This window comes from Balearica regulorum, chromosome 5, assembly GCF_011004875.1.
Source record: "Balearica regulorum gibbericeps isolate bBalReg1 chromosome 5, bBalReg1.pri, whole genome shotgun sequence".
NCBI lineage: Eukaryota > Metazoa > Chordata > Aves > Gruiformes > Gruidae > Balearica > Balearica regulorum.
The window spans coordinates 56,389,171-56,409,810 of NC_046188.1; the positions used below are offsets into that span (position 1 = coordinate 56,389,171).

A 20,640-nucleotide genomic window follows, 5' to 3' on the forward strand; every position below is an offset into this window, starting at 1 on the left:
GATAAAACAAACTTACATCTAAAAGACTGGGGTAAATGTAATTTTAATACACTTGTGGACATGTTAATGAGTAGCTGCATTTTTTTTACCCTAAAATGTATAAAAATCCATATGGAATAAGGTGTATTCTATAGTAGGGCAGAAAAATAAAACAGGCCAAGTTTAAAAGAAAGCCTTCTCTCTGGCTCTATCAAAAACTTGCTCAATTGGAATTGATAATTTGTTTGAAGTGGTAGGAAATCCACTTACTGTGGCTAACAACGTAGAATAGTGCAGACCATTTGGCAGTTAGCAGTAAGATGTCTAAACTACAGCTTTGATGCAATAATACTATAACTTGAAGATTTACCTAATTTATAATTTTTTTCAAAGCTTTCCTCTGCTCTGTGTCGCTATTTGGCATGCCGATTTGTCTGTGCTAACTGAAGTTTGGTTTGAAACACGTTTACGTTTGATTGGTGTTTTTAGATTCTGATAGCTGCTAGTTCCTCTCTACAGAAGTAACCTTTTAAAATGTCAGTTTTAATGTACAAATTTTATGAGAATAAAAAGACTTCTTAAAATACTAATTTTAGACTCCGCTGCTGAGCTTGTAGTCAGCTGCTGTTGTCTCAGGCTGAGTCTTGGAAAATTAAGTCAGTGCTCACTATAATAAAATGTGTACTCTGGACTTCATGAGGAGAAAAAATTAGTTTCCTTTCAAATTCTTTTTCTGTAACTGTTGCACAACTGCCAAAGTAATCTTCTGTCCTTTTACTTGTTGATATTTACCCTCCTTCCTTCCTTCTTTCCATCCGTCCTTCTGTCGGTCTGTGTCTAATGCCCGCTGGATTTCCTGCTAGAGAGGATTCCTCTCCACTTAGGCAACTGTCCTCCCTGAGAGGAGTAATGTCAGGTACATGAGATTTCATCTTGTGCTCTGTAACAGAAAAACCTTACAAATTAGGTGTACTATTTATCAAATATTTCATGTAAAACATGGTTTAAAGAGTTTTTCCCTCTGAAGGTGGCACAATATTGAATTGCTGCTAAAAGATTTGATAATTTTCCATTATCTTAATTGCTGCAGCTTTTCCTGTATTCTGTCATATTGTCTAGGTTGCTGTGTCATATACTCCATTACAGAGGTGACACTGAAATTCGAAAGGAACGGAAGCTTAAGCTTTTCCCCCCACTTTCAATGTCCCTTGTTGTAAATCAGAAAAGCCGCACTTGTTTTGGCTTCAGGGACCTGTATGTTCAAGCTCACAGCTGGAGGTATGGTGCTGCAGTGATGGTCACCAGTGATGGAAAGGAAGAATATAGTGAATTAAAAAAACCAACAAAAACAACACCACACAAAAACCCCTCGGGATTAAAGGCAAGCGCTTCATTCTGTTCTCTCTCAAAGCTCCTGTATAAATTGTGCACACAGATGAAAGAATTACAGAAGGGAATATGTTCAGATTTCAAATATCAACAAGATAGATTTGTTGTGATATTGCCTCATATGGATGTAGAGAGATTTTCTTTATCATCTTCCAGTTATGTTTCCTAAAATTGTGTCTTTTTGGTCATGATTCTTTTCAAAGAAGTAGCAGAGCTAAGCCTTTTCATTTAATTGTAGTAAAATGTTGCCCTAAAGTGGAATAAAAAATTATTTTTTTTTACTAGTTCATATAGAAAAACATATAAATGTAATAATATTTTAACTATAGTTTGTATAGATCTCTCCCATTTAAACGCTATGCAAATCTTTCATACTGCAGGGCAAACAACTGTGAGACTATAATGTGTGGTGTAGCAAGCATACACCATAAATTTGATAATCATACTTGTGAGTTCTTCGTATTTCATACAAAGAATCGGGAAGAATAAAAACAGAGGAAAAAGAGCACACAATGGAATTATGAATATCGATGTATAAAGGAAATAAGAAAAGATTACCTTGATCTTCTGCACTTGCCTGTGCTGAAACTATTACGTCGAATGCCAATTGGATGCTGTTAGTTGTAGTAGAATGTGGGAATTTTATGGAATCAGAATTCCTTTCAGATGTACTCCATTATTTTTGAAGTCCTATTATTTCCCTGTGTGTCCTGGCCGATGAACTAAGGAAAGGACCCTTTCAATGGGGGCAAGAGGAGACTTACTGCTCAGCTTGTACATGTTACCCGGCTGGACTGATGGGCCACTGTTTAGAGAAACATGGGTGGGAGGCTGTTTTAAAAGAAAATAAAACCCCATTTGTTTAACTGCATGGCAACACAAATATTTTACCAAGTGAGGGCTGACTATGCATTTCATTATGACAAAAGGTACAGGAAAAAAATAAAGCAAAACACTCTCTCAGATTTAAGACAATCACTCTATATAATACGTGATATATCGCATATAGAGTGTTTATCTTAAACCTCTATATAGATTTATGTATTTAACTCTTTCATTTCTCGCATCCCTTTTCTAATCTGAAGTCGTCTGTCAGAAGAAGTGCTCGCCAATGTTTCCTATCAGATGCAGATGCCAGGCAGAAGCTCCTGGGGATTTGTAGGGAGTCCCTGACCTCTCCCAAGCTGTTGCCGTTTTCATTCTCCTCCCCTTAATTCTAGTCCCCCCGTCTCTTGCTGAGGCGTCTGTTCCTTGAGGCAGCTCACCTGCGGCACCTGCTCCGTCCTGCACCTTGCAGTGCCCTCTTTCAGGTACCAGAGCACAGAAATGGCTACGTATTTCCATCTGCTCTAGCTGGTGGGCTTTGAAGAAAAGGCTGAGAACACAACCGAATGATTTTGCTTAAATGTAATTATACATGTAGGTATATATACCTACATATATACCTATGCATACACACATATGTTTACATGTTTATATATATATATATAAAAGATTATATGTATATATAAATATATATTTATATGAAAAGTCAGAAAACCTGTGTTTTCAAAATCCATTTGGGATAATCATATTTTTCACAAATGTTGAAGAAACCAGGGGTTTGTGCAGCTCATTCTCTGTGATTACCAGCAACAAGACTTTTATAACCATGCTAAGTTAGCTTGGTGGAACACTGAATTTATTACAATAATGAAAAAATTTAGGTGGTACAAATTATTTGCATTACTTTGCCTACTAAACTGCTTTAGTTTCTATAAGTGTGACAGCTTCCAGCTGTGTCAACAGTGGAAATTTTGTAAAGATTTAAATATACCCCAAAATATTAATATATACCAAAAATGACACATTTTCAAAATCTATTACTCTAAGCTCTTTGAGAGCGAGCTATAAATGAGTCTCTATACCGTAGTTAAGAGTATCCTCTTTCTAATAGGTTATATATTTTAATTCCACTCTTTAGAAATGAAAGATTTAATATCCTGATAATTATATGGGCAGAAGAAATGAGTGTCCAAAGATTGGATGGCGCATATCATTAAACTGCGACAGGTATACGTTTGGAGGGATGTTTAATGTGTGAAAATATGATATATGGGGTTTTAAGACGTGTAGTGGAAGTCCCTGCTTGCAGCACCTTCCAGGTCTGAAACACTGTGTGGCACAGCTCCAGAAAGATTTGTCAGCCTGAAAGCTGTTGCAGCTGGAGCTGGATTTCAGTCTGAACCTAGGAAAGACATGTACAGGATATAGCATGTAAACAAAGTGCACTCACTGTCCTGACTTGATTAATTTGTCTGTTCTGATCCACTTTATAATAAAACAATGCAGTAGTATGACTGGCTGATTGGGTATTGAAAGCTCTAACATTAGAAAAAAACCCAAACCAACAACCCAACCAAAAAAACCCCAAATGTTTATGTTCATTTGTTTGGTCTTGTTTTGTTTTTAAGTGATACCTGTTTCAGGCTGCTGAATTCAGAGATTCAGTTTCCCTCATTCCCTCTTTTTATCAGCAGATCTCAAAGCAGTTTAGAAAGGTGATTTATAAAGACTGTGTTTCTCCTGTTTTACACATGGGTAAACCAAGGCATAAAAAGGTAATTAGCATGCCAGGTACTGAGTAAAAAATATGCCTTACTCTTCTGTGTGCCCCCTTCATTAGGTAATACTGATCGGGAAATTTTGACTAGTGGCAAAATTGTAAGTTAAATGCTGAAAGGTGGCTAGTGAATTATCTTTTGAGGAGGTATTGAAGTTCACATGGCTATCATTTGTGTGTGAGTATGACACTGTAATTATACATACATGATGCCTTTCTGTGTATGAGGTATTTCATGTTGGGTTCACCAGAAAACTGAAGTCCCTTAACAGTTACATTTGGCCCAGTTTCTCTTGAAACCTAGCCTGTGTGAGCGATTTGAACACTGTTTTGTACATGATACCACAAATCAGATGGGATTGAAATTTTTGAATGAGATGGGATATCTAGGATTGCAAGAAGACTTAAATGGTAAGAAGAATTGCTAGAGGTGAATGTGGTAATCTGATAAGTGACTGATTCAAATATATAAATTGCTTGATCCTGTAGTTCTTAGGGCTGACAAGGAGCTACTTGGTATGGTCCAAATGCAGTCCTTTGGAAACCCAAAGAGCAGACAGCTCTGCTTTCAGTCATCTAACAGATGTACAAAGCTGTGCGTACAGTGATACTGGTATGGGCTGATCAGGTGTCATAGGGTGCAGAGAACCTGCAGAGAAGGACACATGGAAAAAACTGAGATAGGTTGCTCATAATGGGACAAACCCGAAGAGCTGTTACTGGTGCTCAGAGATAAGAACTACTCTTTTTTCACAGTATATGAAGATAGAGAAAATTGCTGTTCTGTATAATCAGTGCTAGTGGTTGAGGGCACAAGTTGGTAATTTGAAGAACAGGATTGGCTTCCACTATATGACTGTTATATGGATTCTATTATGTATATGTAGTTCCATATATATAGTTCCATATTATACAGGTTCCATTTTATATATCTATAGATATAGATATAACACACACACTAATCTGTGGGGTTACGTGAGTAAAAACATATTTAGAAGGAAACAACTTCCCTTTTCTTCATGTCTGGGTCAAATCTGCTAACATTATTATACATGAAATCTCAATGACTTGATGATTATTTTTCCTAGAAATACATTTTATTCTGCTATGCATCAGCGCAGAGCATATTGTGACTTTTGCTTGGATGTGTGAAAGTGGTGTTCAAAGAAATGAGAAAGTAGATTGTTTTTCTGTATTGGCCACCAGAGTTTCTGGGATCAACATGACAGAGCACTATAGTTACTCAGAGATGTAATTTAATGGGCCCAGTTGAACTCGTAATGTATCAAAGCCCAATCAGTGTCTTATTCTGCACAAAACCAGCATGATTACTGAGTATTTGACTGCTTGACTTGTGTTTCCTCTGTGCCATGCCACTAGCTGCTGCTGTGCCATCCTGACTCTTGTCAGACTCCTACATTGAAGTCTTAGATTACTGGATTACTGTTGTTCTTTTACATATATTTCTATGTACTACATGGATATTCAGCAAAAACCACAGGACACAAAGTACTGTGTCCACGTAGGCACTGATTATTCTAATGCTGACTGTATATAGACTGTACCTGGACAGCTCTCTAGCTGGTATATGTGAAATGATGCAGATAATTTGCTATCTAAGCAGCTCTGATCTTAAAGCATGAATTCACATTCTGTGTAGGATACTAATGCAGATTTTATTACTTGCTCACTAAAAGAGCATTGGCATATTTCATATATTTTAAGGAACAAATAGAACTTTTGGGAAACAGTGTATTTGCATTGTGCATATCAATGCATTAGCCATTGCAACATGCCTTTAAAATACAGTTAGGATGAATTCTACAAGCGTAGTATGTGCACAGCCGCAAATGAAAATAATGGGAATTTCCTGCCTCTGAGTTTTAAAGGATAGAGCCACCTATCGCTTTGCACAAAGTCTGTTTTTCATTAGATGTTAGCATTTTTATTTTTTTTTAATAAATAAATGTAGCAGTTTGTTTTCTGTGTCTCAGAGGTGGTTTTATTCAGGAAAAAATAACAACTAAGGCAGCCAAGGAACACTAGTGGATGATACATGTGTCTGTGAAAACAGGTTCTCGTATCTTAACACGTGATTATCTTGGCAGAACAGAAGTTAAGTTTAAATAAATAAATAAATGGTGGTACTGACCAACGACAGTGATATCTTGAAGTTGTAGAAGATTATTCTGAACTTCAGCACATTTTTTACCAGCTAGGATACTACTAGATAATTTTATTAACATTTTGTTTACCAGAATTTGTTTGCCACCTATTAAGCAGCGCAGGTGCCTGAGTGTTAAGTAAATTGAAATTACTATCTTTGCAAATAAGTGCATTTCCCCTTTTTATGTAGATTATTTTAGTGACTTGCATGTAATTGTGTTAATATTTTCAAGGGCAAGTTCTCAGATTTTTTTCAGGCTTGGGACTATGCTGTGACGGAGTGTAGTGGCAACAACGTGGCAGAATCTGGCCTGTACTCTGTAAAATAGAGACAAACGATACAGAGTGTTGACACATGGGTTTGAGATGAAACCACACCCATGCTCCTTTATATATTTTAATGTGCTTAACCTGACTGTTTTGTAATTTATTTGGAGAGGAAATGAATTGTGCTTTCCATCGAGTAGTGGTTTTGGAGGCATTGGGATTTGGAATCACACAGTACCTCGTCTCTGGACTGATGAACTTTTAAGTAAAACATAATGCAATAAGGGATTAAAAATGACTGAAAATCCCCTTTGCAGACATTTTTGTTCCTTAGTGGTCAATTAGGGATCACTTGAAGGGTGGGAGACTTCTGTGAAGGAACAGACATCGAGGCCGGCACAGCTTCTCGACATCTCATCCAACTTCCTACTACTGTGACCTGGGAAGAACGCTGTCACGCTATGCTGCTATGTTTGGAGGGGGTTGGACTGAGATCTTTATGGCAAAGACATCAAGTTACAGAGAAAGCCTTTTTTACTTAACTGTTGGTAAAAAACTAGGTTAAGTGGGGTTAATCTTGATTGCCCTGCTAATTATTCTGGACTTTTCAGGAAGGTATTCTTTGTGGTGCAGCCTCTGCTGCTGCGCTCTGGACCCAACTTTGGCACTGTCAGCAATGTTCAGCTTCTTTGTTGGTGTCAGGTTGTGTGCCTCTAGGTACTGTCTGACATTTCAGCTGGCCCGAGATGTGGACTCTGTGACTGGAGAAGGATTGGGTCTGTGTACAGTTTAGGTGGTGCAGAAGACTAATGAATTTCTTTACAGCTAGGATTTCAGAAAAGGAAGTCACTTATGATACATTTTGTCACTGGGAGATGAGAGTTCTTTTCTTTTGAAATTTTGCGTGAAGTGAGTAAGCTTGCTAAAACTCAAGTATTCAAAAAATCCGATCTTCAAGTACCATGAGGTTTAAGGAAATGTTTTCTAGTCTGTTTGAATCTTTGAAATCATATTATCAAACTTTCTCCTGTAGCATATTTTAAGAAAATATCACACGACTTGCGGAAAAAATTTGAGATTTGGCAGCTCTGGCTTAATTTTGTGTGTTCAACAAGCTTCTTATGATGAATGGTAGACTGGGAAGGGACAAAAATATATCTGTATTAGGGGTCTTTTAATGCGTTATTGCCTTTTTATGAACAAAGCACAGAAGCAGATTTTATCACAGCAAGATGGGGCTGGCTCTTTGAAATTTACAGAAGTGTATCTGTAGTTTCTGTCTGAGAGGGTAAGAATTTTCCGTTTTGTGCTTTTTTTGTGTGCCTGGTCCAAGTATCACCTGGCCTATGGTAATTTCAAATGTTTTTCTCTTTCCTTACAGTGTCTGAATGGGCACAGACTTTTTTCCAGTTAACATAAAACAACCTCTTGTGCTGACTGCCGAACTCTGATCTTTGGCTGGATGCACGCTTGTTTCTTTAAGCACATGTGGTGCAGAGTAGACCTGGAGTTGGGTAATTCATAAGAGCTGGGTATTATTATTACTATTATTACTACTACTTGAAAGGGTCTGTATTATTTTGCACAGCAGTGTGGTCACCTGGCAGCAGGTCATTAGCATTTTAGGTTTCTTTCCTTCACAACAATGCACAACATGCTAATTAGAGGGTTTTGAAAGCTAAGCAACCTGTTTTAAAATCAGACATTTTAATTTGCAGCTTTAATGGCTGTATTATAATAACTGGCTTGGCTCGGGGGAGAGGGGGAGAGAAGCACTTCTCATGTTCCAGTAGCAAGGCCCAATATAACAGAGACTGACAAAATTAAAAACCTCATAATGTGACCTTTGCCTGGGATAAAAGGCTGTTTCATAACAATTTCCTTTTGTTCTTTGTTTAAGCCATTACTCCAAAAGGAGCCTCCGATTAATCTAAGTAAATGCATCATTACAGTCCTAATCCATGTCCTTCTGTCAGTGTCTGTTTTAATTAAATAAGAAACACTAGCAGAAAGATATCACGCACAAAGCTGTGATTGGAGAAAGAGGGTTGTTTGATCAGGGTGAGATTAAAAAAGGCTTTACTGTTTTGTCCTTTTGCTCTAGATGCCATAATGTAGGTTAAAGGAAGAAAACTTGCCTAATAGTTTAGCACATTGCTCCCCATTACAGTATTAAAATAACCAGATTTACCAATGAAACTCTCCCAGACTTCCAATTAATTATATACAGAACATTCACAGACAAATGGTACAGCAACTTGGTTTGAGTAATTTGATACATTAATATGTTTGGGACTGTATACACAGTTGCCCAGAAATTGTATTCAAGTGCAGGTTTTCTATATTAAATAAAGCATTGAGTAAAACTATTGATGAATTTAGCTACTTTCTTTCTTTTAGTACTTGTGGCTTACAAATTGTAAGCTTAATCTATTGCAAGCCTCTGATTTTTTAAAAATATTTTTATTTCTCACAAAATCAGGATAATTATTTTAAAGCGATGAAGAATCAATTTAATAAATGTTGTAGCATCTAGCTAGTTAATATGGCTAAAGCAATACATATGTAAGAGACTCTTCCTCAAGGTAGTGTTTCAAGATCCCTGTGGTGAGGGTTTTCTCCCATATCCCCGCCATTATTTGATGTAATGAAAAGAGAAAGTGTGCAACACAGAGATTGTTAATTAATTTAGCCTAACAAGATGAAGATAAATGAAGCAAAGCATGGATTGAATGAAGCAAGAGGTCTTATTTACAATTTAATACTTCTTTATATTACACGTTTTTCAATTTACAAAAGAAAAGACCCTGAGTTTAAAGAAAATGTGTTCCGTGAGTACATGCAAGACAACTTTAAGTTATGCAAGCAGTTCTAAGAACTGCTGAAAATGCCTTTTGGGTTAACCTTTAACTTTAAGTTTTCTCTCCTGCCCCCCCCCCCCCCCCCCCCTTTTTTTTTCACATTTTTTTTTTTCTCATTTTGATTTACAATATGTTGATAAGAATAAGAAAAAAAAAAAGTAAACTTTTTCCCATTGACATAAATAGCAAAGTGCCAATGGATACTCTTGCAAGCCCAAATTCTGTTGTTTCTGTTAATCTAGAATCATAGCCTATTTTTGACCAGTTTGTATGTAGAAAGGTGCATTGAGAGGTAACTATAAAAAATACAATAAGACATGATTTTAATTTCTGTTTCAAAGTGTAAATCTGTAATTGCTTATATGTTTTCAACTATTCTATTGCAATGAAAGCTGAGAGAGGAATGCAGGATAGTGTTATTTAACAATGATTTAATGTAATAAAACTATGATTTTTGATTTGGGAGAACATTTTTTTTCCTCAAGATCATGTTTATCTTAAACATTTTGTGAGGAGCTGTAGATTTTACTTTCTTATCAATTAAAAAAAAAAGAAAAGATAAAAGACATTCCAGAGGTTTTAGATATCTCTTCCTCCCAGCCCCAATTTTAAATAAAGAATATCCTAAGCTAACAGTAAGTTAAAATTTACAGCAGTTGAGTCACTACATCTGAAGGTATATTATTCAGTTTCCCAACTACAAAATTTAGCTTATAATTTTGTAGAAGAGGTGAAAAAAAAATTAAGGTTTATCACTTTTAATATCTAACCAACTAACCAAGCAAAAAAAGTCTTGTGTTGTGACTGACTCAGACATACCTTTATCAATTTGATCTAAACCCAGAATTCTAAATGATAACTAAATATGTTAGGTTTGCTTTTTTTTTTTTTTTTTAATAAACATCTTCCTATTTGCAGATGAATTGGGTCTGTCCACTATTTGACCTTCTGTCCTGATTTCTGTCTGCAAAGGAAATGCCTGCCTTCCTTTTGCAGTAGCTAGACAGGACAGAGTTATCTAGTGTCACTACAAGCAGTGGTCTCTACAAATAGCATTATTATGGTCCCTATGTTTTTATCTTGGGGGTCATGAACAAATCCATGCAACTGCTTCTAAAGATTTCAATAAATAGGACTTTTTATCCAGACAATTGCCTTTTATATTACTTTTAAACAAAACTACTAGTCCATCAAGAGTTTCAAAAGGAAAACAATTCTACAGAGTGCTGGTATGGCAGCACAGACCAATCATTATGGCACCCATTCTCCAGTCCTTTATTTTTCAAGTCCACAACAATAGGTTGTTGATTCAATGGACAAGACCAGAACAATTAAGTTCTCTGTTTAGCAGCAGTGCAGCATTTTAATGCCCTCCTCTAATAATGGTCTCATTATTGTTATTCTAAGACTGGGCCTCAGGAGGAGGAATATTTGCTGGAGGTACGTCATTATTTTGCAAATTTCGATTAGCTCATCATGTTGTCTGTACTGTGAAAATCGTAGCTAATTAGGGCAGTCAGTTAGACTACCAGCTTTTGAGCTTATGAGTTAAAAGGTAGCACACTTGATAGGCCAATGATGTGAAAAAGGTGGTAAAAAGGGGGATTAGAGCTGTTGCCTTAGTAACTCTAACTTCCATCTGTGCGGGAACAATGGACCTGTGTTTCTCCTCCACCTTGGTGTAAAAATTGGTTTTGTTTCGAAAGGACGGGGCTTTTTATGACAATCTGGAATTCAGCCTAACGGGGTGTAGTTTTAGTTGTTAGGAGAGACCATTGGAGGATAGGAAAGATGAAAGGTCATGGTGAGCTCCAAGGACATGAAAGGTCATTGTCTCTTGTAACAATAGTGGATTGTTTTGTCCATTATTTCCAGCCAACCACTCAGTCAGGTGATAGAAGAGATACCACCAGTTTAGTCAGGTGGAACAGGAGAGAAAGATAATGCACCTTCTAAAGAACAAAAGATAACTATAATTTGCCTTCATTAAACAAAGTTGCACTTATTTGTGACCATCCTCTGAAAAGGGTTGTTTACTGACTTACTATTCCAGCCTGCTTTGTTCAGCACTGCCTCTGTAGGCCATCACATCTCTGGGAAGCAATCCAATGTGTTAGAAAATGTTGTTTAAGCTTTCTTCCCATGAAGAGGAGCCCCCAGGAGTACCACTGATGTGCTACTTAACAATAAATTTAGTTGTTGTAGCTTTCTCACATGATTGGTGTTCTTAAAAGGTTTTCCTTCAAACACACACAGAATAAAATTAACTATAAATATGAAATAAATTTGCTTCAACACTTTATAGCATTTTATCATAAATTCTACAGCACATATCATAGAAAGTTTACAGCAAACTGTATTCGGTGCCACAGAAGAGAGAGAGCAGTAGACAGAGAGCAGAGACCTGCAGTTGTGAAAAAAAAACCCAACAAAAAACCAACCAGATTAGCTACAGGACTACTCTTACACAAAGGGAAATAGATAGGGTGTCTTCTGTGCTATGCAGTAACTTTTGAAGACTCTGTCCCTTTGTCTAAAGAAAAACCAAAAGTACTGCAGTATTATTTAATAAACCAGCTATAGCACAATTTACCAGGAAAGCATTTCTGTTAGTGAATAGATCTTTCATCTCTTCTATTTTTCCTAGAGCATCCAAAACCCCAAGTCATTGTTTTCCAGAAAAAAATAAAAAGAAAAGCCCTTCTTATGATTTCTCCATTTTTGCAGCATTATGCCTTAGTCATCCATGCAACAGGTTTATTTTTCGCTTCCTCTTCCCTCTATCCACAATCAAAGCAAATCCCAAGGTCTGTCTTATATCCCCCAAACAAAGGCTAGTTTCTTTAGGTCAGGATTTCCAGAATGTTTCACCCTCCTATACTGGATCTCTAAACCACTTTACTGGGTTTGTTTTATAATCTTTTTATTCATTTCACAACAGAGCTGCCAAAATGTATTGAATTCTTATGAAACTGATAAAATGTATGTAATGTGCTACTATTACCTTTGAAAAATAAAATTACATATAATTGTTAGGTATCCCATCTTAAACTGTTCTGACCTTATTTGAACTCCCCTTTTTAGCTATTCTGGGCCTCTCTTATCTCCTTTTTACTCCTGGCCACTCTTGCTCTTGCTTTCTGACAACACAGTTGGACGGCCTTGCACAAACTGATAACTGTGGTAATTTCTCAGCACACTATTCAATAATAAAAGATGTTATTTTCAGAATTCAGCAGGCATGTGTCATATTTACACGTACGCCGAAGATGAGAGGTTGAGCAGTAGCTTCATGGGAACATGCTGTCGTATGAGCCATTGGACTTTACAGCTTTCAGTTTGTTGATGCATCGGTTTACTGGCTCTTAGGTTTAGTAAGTAGAGTCTTTAAGAGAAAGAAATTATTCCTTTAAGTATTTGTAAGCTTTCAGGTTTTGAAGATAATCTATTCTTAAACTTTCTCTTTAGCTTACTATTTAATTGTCGTGTATGTACTATCATACGCTTTGTTATTTTTGTATTAAAATGAACTGAACAGTCTAGGCTGCTTAGTTCAAAATGGGAGCCCTGCAAAGGGTTAACCAGCAGAGAATTACAAATGAACTATCAGGAAAGTTGATTATTAATCCAGCAAGAGAGAAAATATCCTTTCAGTTAGCAAGAATTAGTACCTGAAGAGCTGATAATATTGTTCGGGCTGTCGGTGTGGAATGGCAAAGCCAGGTAAGCTAGACATCTTCTCAAAGGAATAAAATCTTTTCTTTCTGTTTTTCATTGTAAGAGAGTTTAGTTTTTAAAAAGAATCTTTGTTGATTTACTTAAACTGTCAGTGTATGAAACAGCATATGTTGATCCTCAGTTTCCTCAATGAATGAAAGTAAGTAAAATTGTGCTTTAACTTTGGTAAGAAGATATATTTCTAAGCTATGAAATGTATGTAACTGAAATATCATAACAATTCTTTACTGGTTTCTGGTAAAGTGTGAGAACTGATTACAAAACCTGAAGAGTCCTTTGCAGTTGCAAGCTAATATATTACGTAAGTCTGTCTTTAGTTGTGCTTGAACATATTGTGGAGGTTTACGGAAACTTTTATGTTCAGAGAGTTATTAGAATTCAGTTTTCACACTGTATGAATGATTTAGTCAAGTTTGTTGTGATACTGTGAACACATTTGTGTTCATTAAAAAAACCCTTTTTTTGGGTGGGGTTTCAAAAATCTATGATCTGGGATTAGAAGGAAATGGATGTTTGGTAAACATACCACTGTGTTTGTACAGAGAAATGCAAACCAAACCATTAGACCAGTTGAACCTAATCCTCATATAATTTTGGTAATTTTCTAAAGATTCAAAGCTCTGTCTTGGGAAAGCTTTGAAATTTGTCTGTTATATTTGCGCTGCTGATACTAATCAGTAAGTATGATAAACATTTATTTTTTTAATAAATATTTAGTTTATTATATGAGAGATGTGTACAGTCTTTTAAATAATGGTCTAATACTGTAGAAATTAGAAAGTCTGTATACAGGAACATTTAAAAAATCCTGATTTGTCTGTAGAATGGAATTCAATATGCATATGATGTTACTACAGTATCAGTCTTGGTGGAAAAGAGTTTATCGTCTCCAGATTTTAGCCTATGAAATAGCCGAAACCTACACAAAAACTGAAAGTAACCTAAATCTGAAGGCTGTAGCAATTTATTTCTATAGGGTAACCTTTCATGAGCCACACAGAAAGGAAGAAACCTTCTGATTTCAAGAATGGGATTAAGATATGGCCTAGGGCAAAGGAGAAGTAGAAAGAAGGGAAGAGCAGGCAATGAGGAAAGTGAAACGGAGAAGTGACGTTTGTCTGACGGGCTTTATTGTTTTGCGTGTGACTTTGGCCTACTCGAGCAGAGAGACAGCTGGTGGCCAATTTCTCTGAAGGGCAGCTCATCATGTTAGAGTAAATTAAAATCCTAGAATTTGCTGATGATGGAGGTATCAGGGCAACAAATGGTGGCATTTTGGAAGCTATGCTAAATATTCAGATACCCAGAGAGGCAAATAACTTCTTGTGGCACATTTTATCTGAGGATTTTTAAGGAGAATGGGGACAACGCAAATAAGCTGCTTTGCCTGAATATGAACACCAGCATCTAGGAAATATTTAAAGACCAAGAAAACCAATGATGAAAAAATTATCGCACAGGAAATTATATATGTAGAAAAAACAAGATTGTAATTAGTGGAGGAAAGTAAGAAACTGATTAGAGAAATGAAGTTTCCCAGATGTTTAAGGAAAAAATGAAAGTTAAATTAGATAAGCTCTTTTAACTAGTATTGGAGAAGAATGCTTGCTTCAGAACGGGAAAGCTAAACTTAAAATTAGAAAAGAGCTGGCAACTGAGTTTAGCTCAACTGTTTTCCTGCACGAGTGACTCTTTGGAATGCTCTGCTTGGAACATCATCAGAAACAACTAGTGTAGTGCTGTTTGGGGAAAAAAACCCAACAAAATGAAACTCACTGTATGCTTATTTGGAATGATTAAGGTGATTGTATTACTTGTGTGTGTACTAACCCACAAATTAGACAAAGTGGTTGGATTTTGAAGTAGCATGTATGGATTTATTTTATTTTGTATATATACATAGTTGACATCTGAGCTCTAGCACTGTACTGGTTCAACTGACAGACTTTAATGATAATTTTAAAATTTATTTTAAGTATTAGTTTTTTGGCAGAATCCTAAATCATCTAATACTACCTGCAGTTGAAGAGAAACAGTCTTGAACCTCACCCCCCAGCTGCAAGCCAGTGTAAATTAGCTGTTATTTAGTTATTATAATTTAAATATACTGTGATAAAAGTAATTCTTAAATAAAAAAGTGGAAACAAAAGACATCAAGCAGAGACTGTCTTTTTGTGCCCATTCCAGTGGCTCATTTCAAATTCAACACTATCACAGTGTGTTCAAGGTATCAATAAAGTTGCCCTACAAGTCAGTTCAGCATGGCTCTACATCCTGCTTTTGTGCTAGTTGTAGCTTCTTAGTTGTGTATTTAAAAAAAAAAGCAAAAGGGAGGAAAAAAAAAAGATAGTTGGACGTGTCTGGAATAGATTGATAAGAACGTCATCTGATTTAGTGGAACTAGTTTGACTGAGGAGGGTTTTCATGTTAAGTAAAATTGTTGTGTTTTCTTCAATGCAGACTCCGTAGCTCCCAGCCTGTTTAAAGGCTTAAGGTTGAGAAGTGCTGAATATCCAGAGGTCTCTGACTAGCTAGACGTACATCTGGAAACACAGCTGCAATTTATGGGAGGCTGCTGAAGCAGTTTGCCTGCAGTAAGCAAGCCATTCTTGTCACTGCGTGGTTGGGACCGTAAGATGAGATAATGGATAGGGTGGAGCATAAATATCTATATGTTGCTTCATTCTCTACTTTATAAAAACCTCGTGGTAGCCAGCAAGAAGCTTGTCTACAGAAGCAGATGGCCGAAGCAAAGGTTGGGCCAGGTTATTTTTGTTCCTTGGACCACACCTTGTCTGTGATGACAGAACTGGAGAGAGAATGTGTTTCAGTTCATTAGGAGCTCAGTGAGGCTATATGGATAACACTGAAGTATTTTATAAGATTCAGTGTAAAGCTGCGTAGTTCAAGGAAGCTCATGTCTTATTAGCCATGGCTAAGGTCAGTTATCCACACAATGAAGGGGAAACTCTTTCATAAACAAGTAGATAAATATGGTGCAGCTGGTGCTTAGCCATGCTTCAGGCTGTTATATTACCAAAAGAGCTCATGAACAACTCTGGCTTTTACAGAGTCCTTGTGGAGCATTAGCAGCTTAGAGCGGTCGGATGTAAAATTACAAGGTTGTGTTGTGAAAAAAGGATAAATCCAGGGCAAACTCATGACTTTGCATGTAGGTGTCTATCTCTACAAGATATTAAAGAGAGAATATAGAAACCTTAGAACTCTCCTTCTAGAAGGAAAAAAAAAAAAAAAGTAAAATGTTAGAACTGAAAAAAATAATCTACCTAGTCTGAACGCCTGAGTAAAACAGGCCTAGTGTCTTGTGGGTTTTGATTTCAGGACAAGCTGCTAAGTGTTCTGTGTTTTTCAGAACTACCAGTTAGGTACATAGGTGTTTATTAGCACTTGATCCATCTCTGATAACATAGAGAGAAATCTTGTAAGACTTTATTTTGCCTTTGGGACTAGCATTTTTACTGTCTTATGGAAAATAATTATATTTTAAACAGCTGCAAAGAGAGAAGAGCTTGAAGAGTTAATTGAATCATGTGCTGCTAGAGGAAAACATTTTTTTCTTTCCTTTTTTTCCTCATCAGAAGTAGGAGTTACATGTGTTCCTTATTACATCCAACATATTCCAATAGTTTTTAAAAAAGACATACTCATGAAACAGTGTTTTTCTCGAAGTCACATTATTTTCAGCTACTAAATCCTGGAGCAATCAAACACGCGTCATTTTTCACCATCTGAATACAGTTCTGTGGTAGTAGTGGATGATAGTACATAACATCCATAGAACTGTAAAATGTAATCCCCTGACTGTCTTTACTACACAGACTTTGGTTTTATTCTTGTAGCTGCTAGAGGAGAATCTGTTGGTATTTCTTCCAAAGATAGTACAAATCAGTATTTGTGCAGTTATTAATTATTCTGGAGCCTTTAGACCAAATGTTTTAATTGTAGTACAACCCCCACAAAATCAAACAAATGAAAGCCACAGCAAATTTGCTCTAAAACTGTATTCACCCAAGTTTGTGGGAGCCAAAGGACAGTAGAATGACTGTTGTCCCACAAACGGGTCTGTTTTATTAACCAGACTGATGAGATTGTGATGTGCAGGTGTTCAGTGTAGGAGGCAAACAGTCGTGTTCAGAAAAGAGCGGAGATTTGTCAGGGCACTGCTGCTTAAATAGGTCAAACCAACCAAACTCCCTTGCGCTGGGAGAAGGCCAGAGCCGGGCACTTCAGTAGCAGCTCTAATGCACAGATGCCACTACTACTCAGTGACATCCTTTTGGCCTTTCTACCTCAGGACAGGGATGCATAATGTAAACCATATATAACAGTTTGTCTGCTGTCTAGAAGTTTATGTGCATGTGCAAGTTTCCTGTCATTTTGCAGTGGGAGAATCATCTATTTAAACCTTAGTGACAATTGCAGCAGGCAAATCCCAACTGTTTATGTTCATTTTTTTCCAAAACAGACTTTTCATCATGACCGTACTTGTTTAATTCCAATTTAAAGACATTTGTTCTACTTCCCTATTAACTTGGATTTTAAAAAAGCCGTATCTATAAGCATATGTCCCAATTTTTGCATGAAAAACATGAGCTAAATCACATGTGTCTTTGTTCTTGCTTTACCGGAATAAGCTGTTAGCATTTAGAGAGGTAATATATAAGGTTTACCAGTGTTTATGCTGAATCTTTCTTGTCTGTGATTTTTCAATAGACTGCTTTTTCTTTGAAAGAAATATTTTTAGTATGTTGTTGATTATTCTTTCGTCTTTCTACTTTTCCCATCAGTTTAGTCCGTTTAATGCTATCATCATGTTACAGAGCACAGTTTTGAGGGAAAACAAAGTAGCTGCTAGTGACCCGATGACAACTGTCTGGTGAACCTGATTGCTAATCTAGAGTGTTGTTTAATATAAAGGCCAAATAAAACCTTGCAGGAGAGAAACATTGTTTTGTTTTAAATTCCTATTAGGAAGGGAGCTGTTATCTTATAAGAAAGAGAATAATAAGCCTCCCTTGCTGGTGAGGATTCAGATCTAGGTATTCAGTGCGTACTTGCCTAGACTTCCTATTTCAAAGAAAGAGCTAAGTTTTGGAATTGATGTCGAAGTCAACTATAACAATAATCAGTAGTAGCAGGTTTTTGTTTCGAGTAGGATCAGATTCTGCTTTGAGCTATACCAATATAGTTCTGAAGTTAGTGTATGGACTTCATTAGGTTTATTCTCTCCTGCACCCTACAGCTGTGACATGTAATGCAGAGTTACTGTGTCCTCTGTCTTCTGCTATCTGCTTTTAGCTGTTTGTAGCAAGCAAATAAATGAAAGGAGTGACTACTTCATCTGCTAGTACCAATAATAATTTCTCCATTGTATGAGGAATGTCATTTTCCCATTTTCCTAAAACTGATATTTTCAGGGAATAAATTAGAAAGGAAGCTTGGTGCTAGCAAATAAATTATTGAACCATTTTCTGAATGTTTTTTGCACTATCACACCATTAGCCTTTAAGGGTACAATTAACATGCCTTAGGTGGTAGATGATCATAGAAGTCATAGAAACAAAATTGCCTGCACACCTTCAACAGCATGGAGGCATAAGTAGGAAGAATGATTTACTTTACTTCACCTGTACTAGTGAAACACAACTAATTTTTAGTTGAGTTTTAATTCATTGGTGGTGATGTTCTGATTTTGCTTCTGCAGCTCCAGCACTGCAGCAACTTAAAAAATGTGCCCATATGTCCAAATACATCTTCATAGATTATTGAAACCATACAAAAAGGGTTGACTGATACCAACCAAGTCTAGAGAGACAGAACCACACAGTAAGCAATTGAAAGAAAAAATAATATTTATTGCTATTAAAAAAATAAATCGCTTTGTAAACATGTACTGTGGTTTTTAGACCCAGACTAGGAAGTGATCCATGCTTTAGAAAACTTGTGAGCAAACACTGTGATCCTGCAATGCAATACATTATGCCAGTTATTGTAGTCCTCATTAATAACAATTAGCTTAGTGAATTCCTTCCATGTTATGTACATATGTGTCTGTTTAAACAACATGTAGTTATATGCAGGTTATAGATCTTTTTATCTACATATTTATGTATGTGTGCATATAAGCATATGCACAAATACATACGTACTTGCATGCAAGTCCATTTTGTCCATTATTTATATGCATTTCTGTGTAAGCAAATATTTACATGTATTTGCAAAGATATGTGTGTGAACATATACATGCATCTGTCCAATGGTCATTTATGTACATATGCATAGTAATATCCTATATAATTTTCATATTAATATTAGGCACAAAACTTCACACTTTCTTATAAGTATTGTCTGCCTTATACATCATTCCACTTTCAGAGATGATGTTCTAGAATTTGGAGGAGTAATACACTATCAGCAAAAATATTGAGAATTAGTTGATAAAATCAGTAGTAGATTAGAATGGGTACGAGTCTTCCAGGCTATTGTTAGCAGTTTTACTTATGAAATGCATGGGTCAGCTCTGGCATAGCAATGGACCTGTAACCATCCCAGTGTTCCACCTTGCGCTTTCAGGATTTCCAATATTAAGCAGATAGAGAATTGGACATTGTACATGTTTACTTATTACCTAAGATATTTATAAAATTGCTTTTAGAGATTATAGAGATCATATCACTGTTCTTTGCCAACTTGATTTTTTTTTTTTTTTACAAGGGCTTCCAGGGAAAAGGCATAAGAAAATCGGTTTCTTGGCAGTATCCGTAGTGGTACCATGCTCAAGATCTTGATTAATCTCACCATGACAGGCTGGCGTCCCCTAATTTATGTGGCAGTCTGCAATATAATTCCATTTCTCATTGTTTCTGTTACCTTTTCATGTGGAATACCATAATCTTTTAACATGATGTTATATTGTGAAAACTGAAAATGAATATAATCAAAATAGCTTTCAGGTGCTTAATTGGAATTTTTTTTTTAATACTAGAAAATAGATTTTTATTATTTTATAGCTTTTATCTGTAAATGTTTCCTACAAGACTAAGCAACTATTAATTCTGTTCTCTAGTATTAATCCTACTTTGCCAGTCAAACCTCTTTAGTTAGAAGGAGTGTTTATCAATTTTCTGTCAAATAAAAGATAATAAAGTACACATACTTTACAGCTTGAACATATATAAAATGTTTTCTTACACCCTTGAAGTCAGTGGACAGGTGATCAACCCCAAAGTCACTTCTTTTTGTTTATATTCTGAGTGACCTTTTTGCTGAAATATATTTGTTCATACATTTTTTTAAGTCTTACAGCAGATGGCCCTTAAATAACTTCTATCAGTCCATAATCACACAGAAAAATATAGTTGAAAATTTAGAGAAATATAATCCTTTGTTATGCAATAATTTTATATTGGTATTTAGAAGAACATTTGCAGGTTAAAAATCATGTATTAAAAAGTGATATAGCATGTTATATCATACTTCAGCTGTTGATGAGTATAAGATACAATATAAAAATATAGAATGAAGAATCTAAACATATACATTTCATTCTCAGGAAATTTTATCTACATAGGAGAAGAAGATCTAAGAGTGTGGATAACTGAGTGAGAATCGAGTTGG

At 36.0% G+C, this 20,640-nt stretch overlaps 2 protein-coding genes across 18 annotated transcripts in view; one reads left to right on the forward strand and one right to left on the reverse strand.

The window, feature by feature from the left end:
• C5H11orf58 (chromosome 5 C11orf58 homolog) overlaps positions 1 to 20,640 on the reverse strand; it is a 321,725-nt gene that overhangs the window by 137,743 nt on the left and 163,342 nt on the right. The window lies entirely within an intron of this gene.
• Positions 1 to 20,640, forward strand: part of SOX6 (SRY-box transcription factor 6) — a 373,686-nt gene that overhangs the window by 93,445 nt on the left and 259,601 nt on the right. For 5 of the 17 annotated variants that reach the window (XM_075755050.1, XM_075755054.1, XM_075755055.1 and 2 more), the window contains exon 1: positions 12,448 to 12,987. The exons of 6 other annotated variants lie outside the window; for them this stretch is intronic. The gene's annotated coding sequence lies outside the window, so the exon portion shown is untranslated. Of the gene's footprint in view, positions 1 to 12,447; positions 12,988 to 18,727; positions 18,850 to 20,640 lie in introns of those variants that run through there. 6 more of the 17 variants (XM_075755053.1, XM_075755063.1, XM_075755068.1 and 3 more) reach the window with 4 other exon arrangements.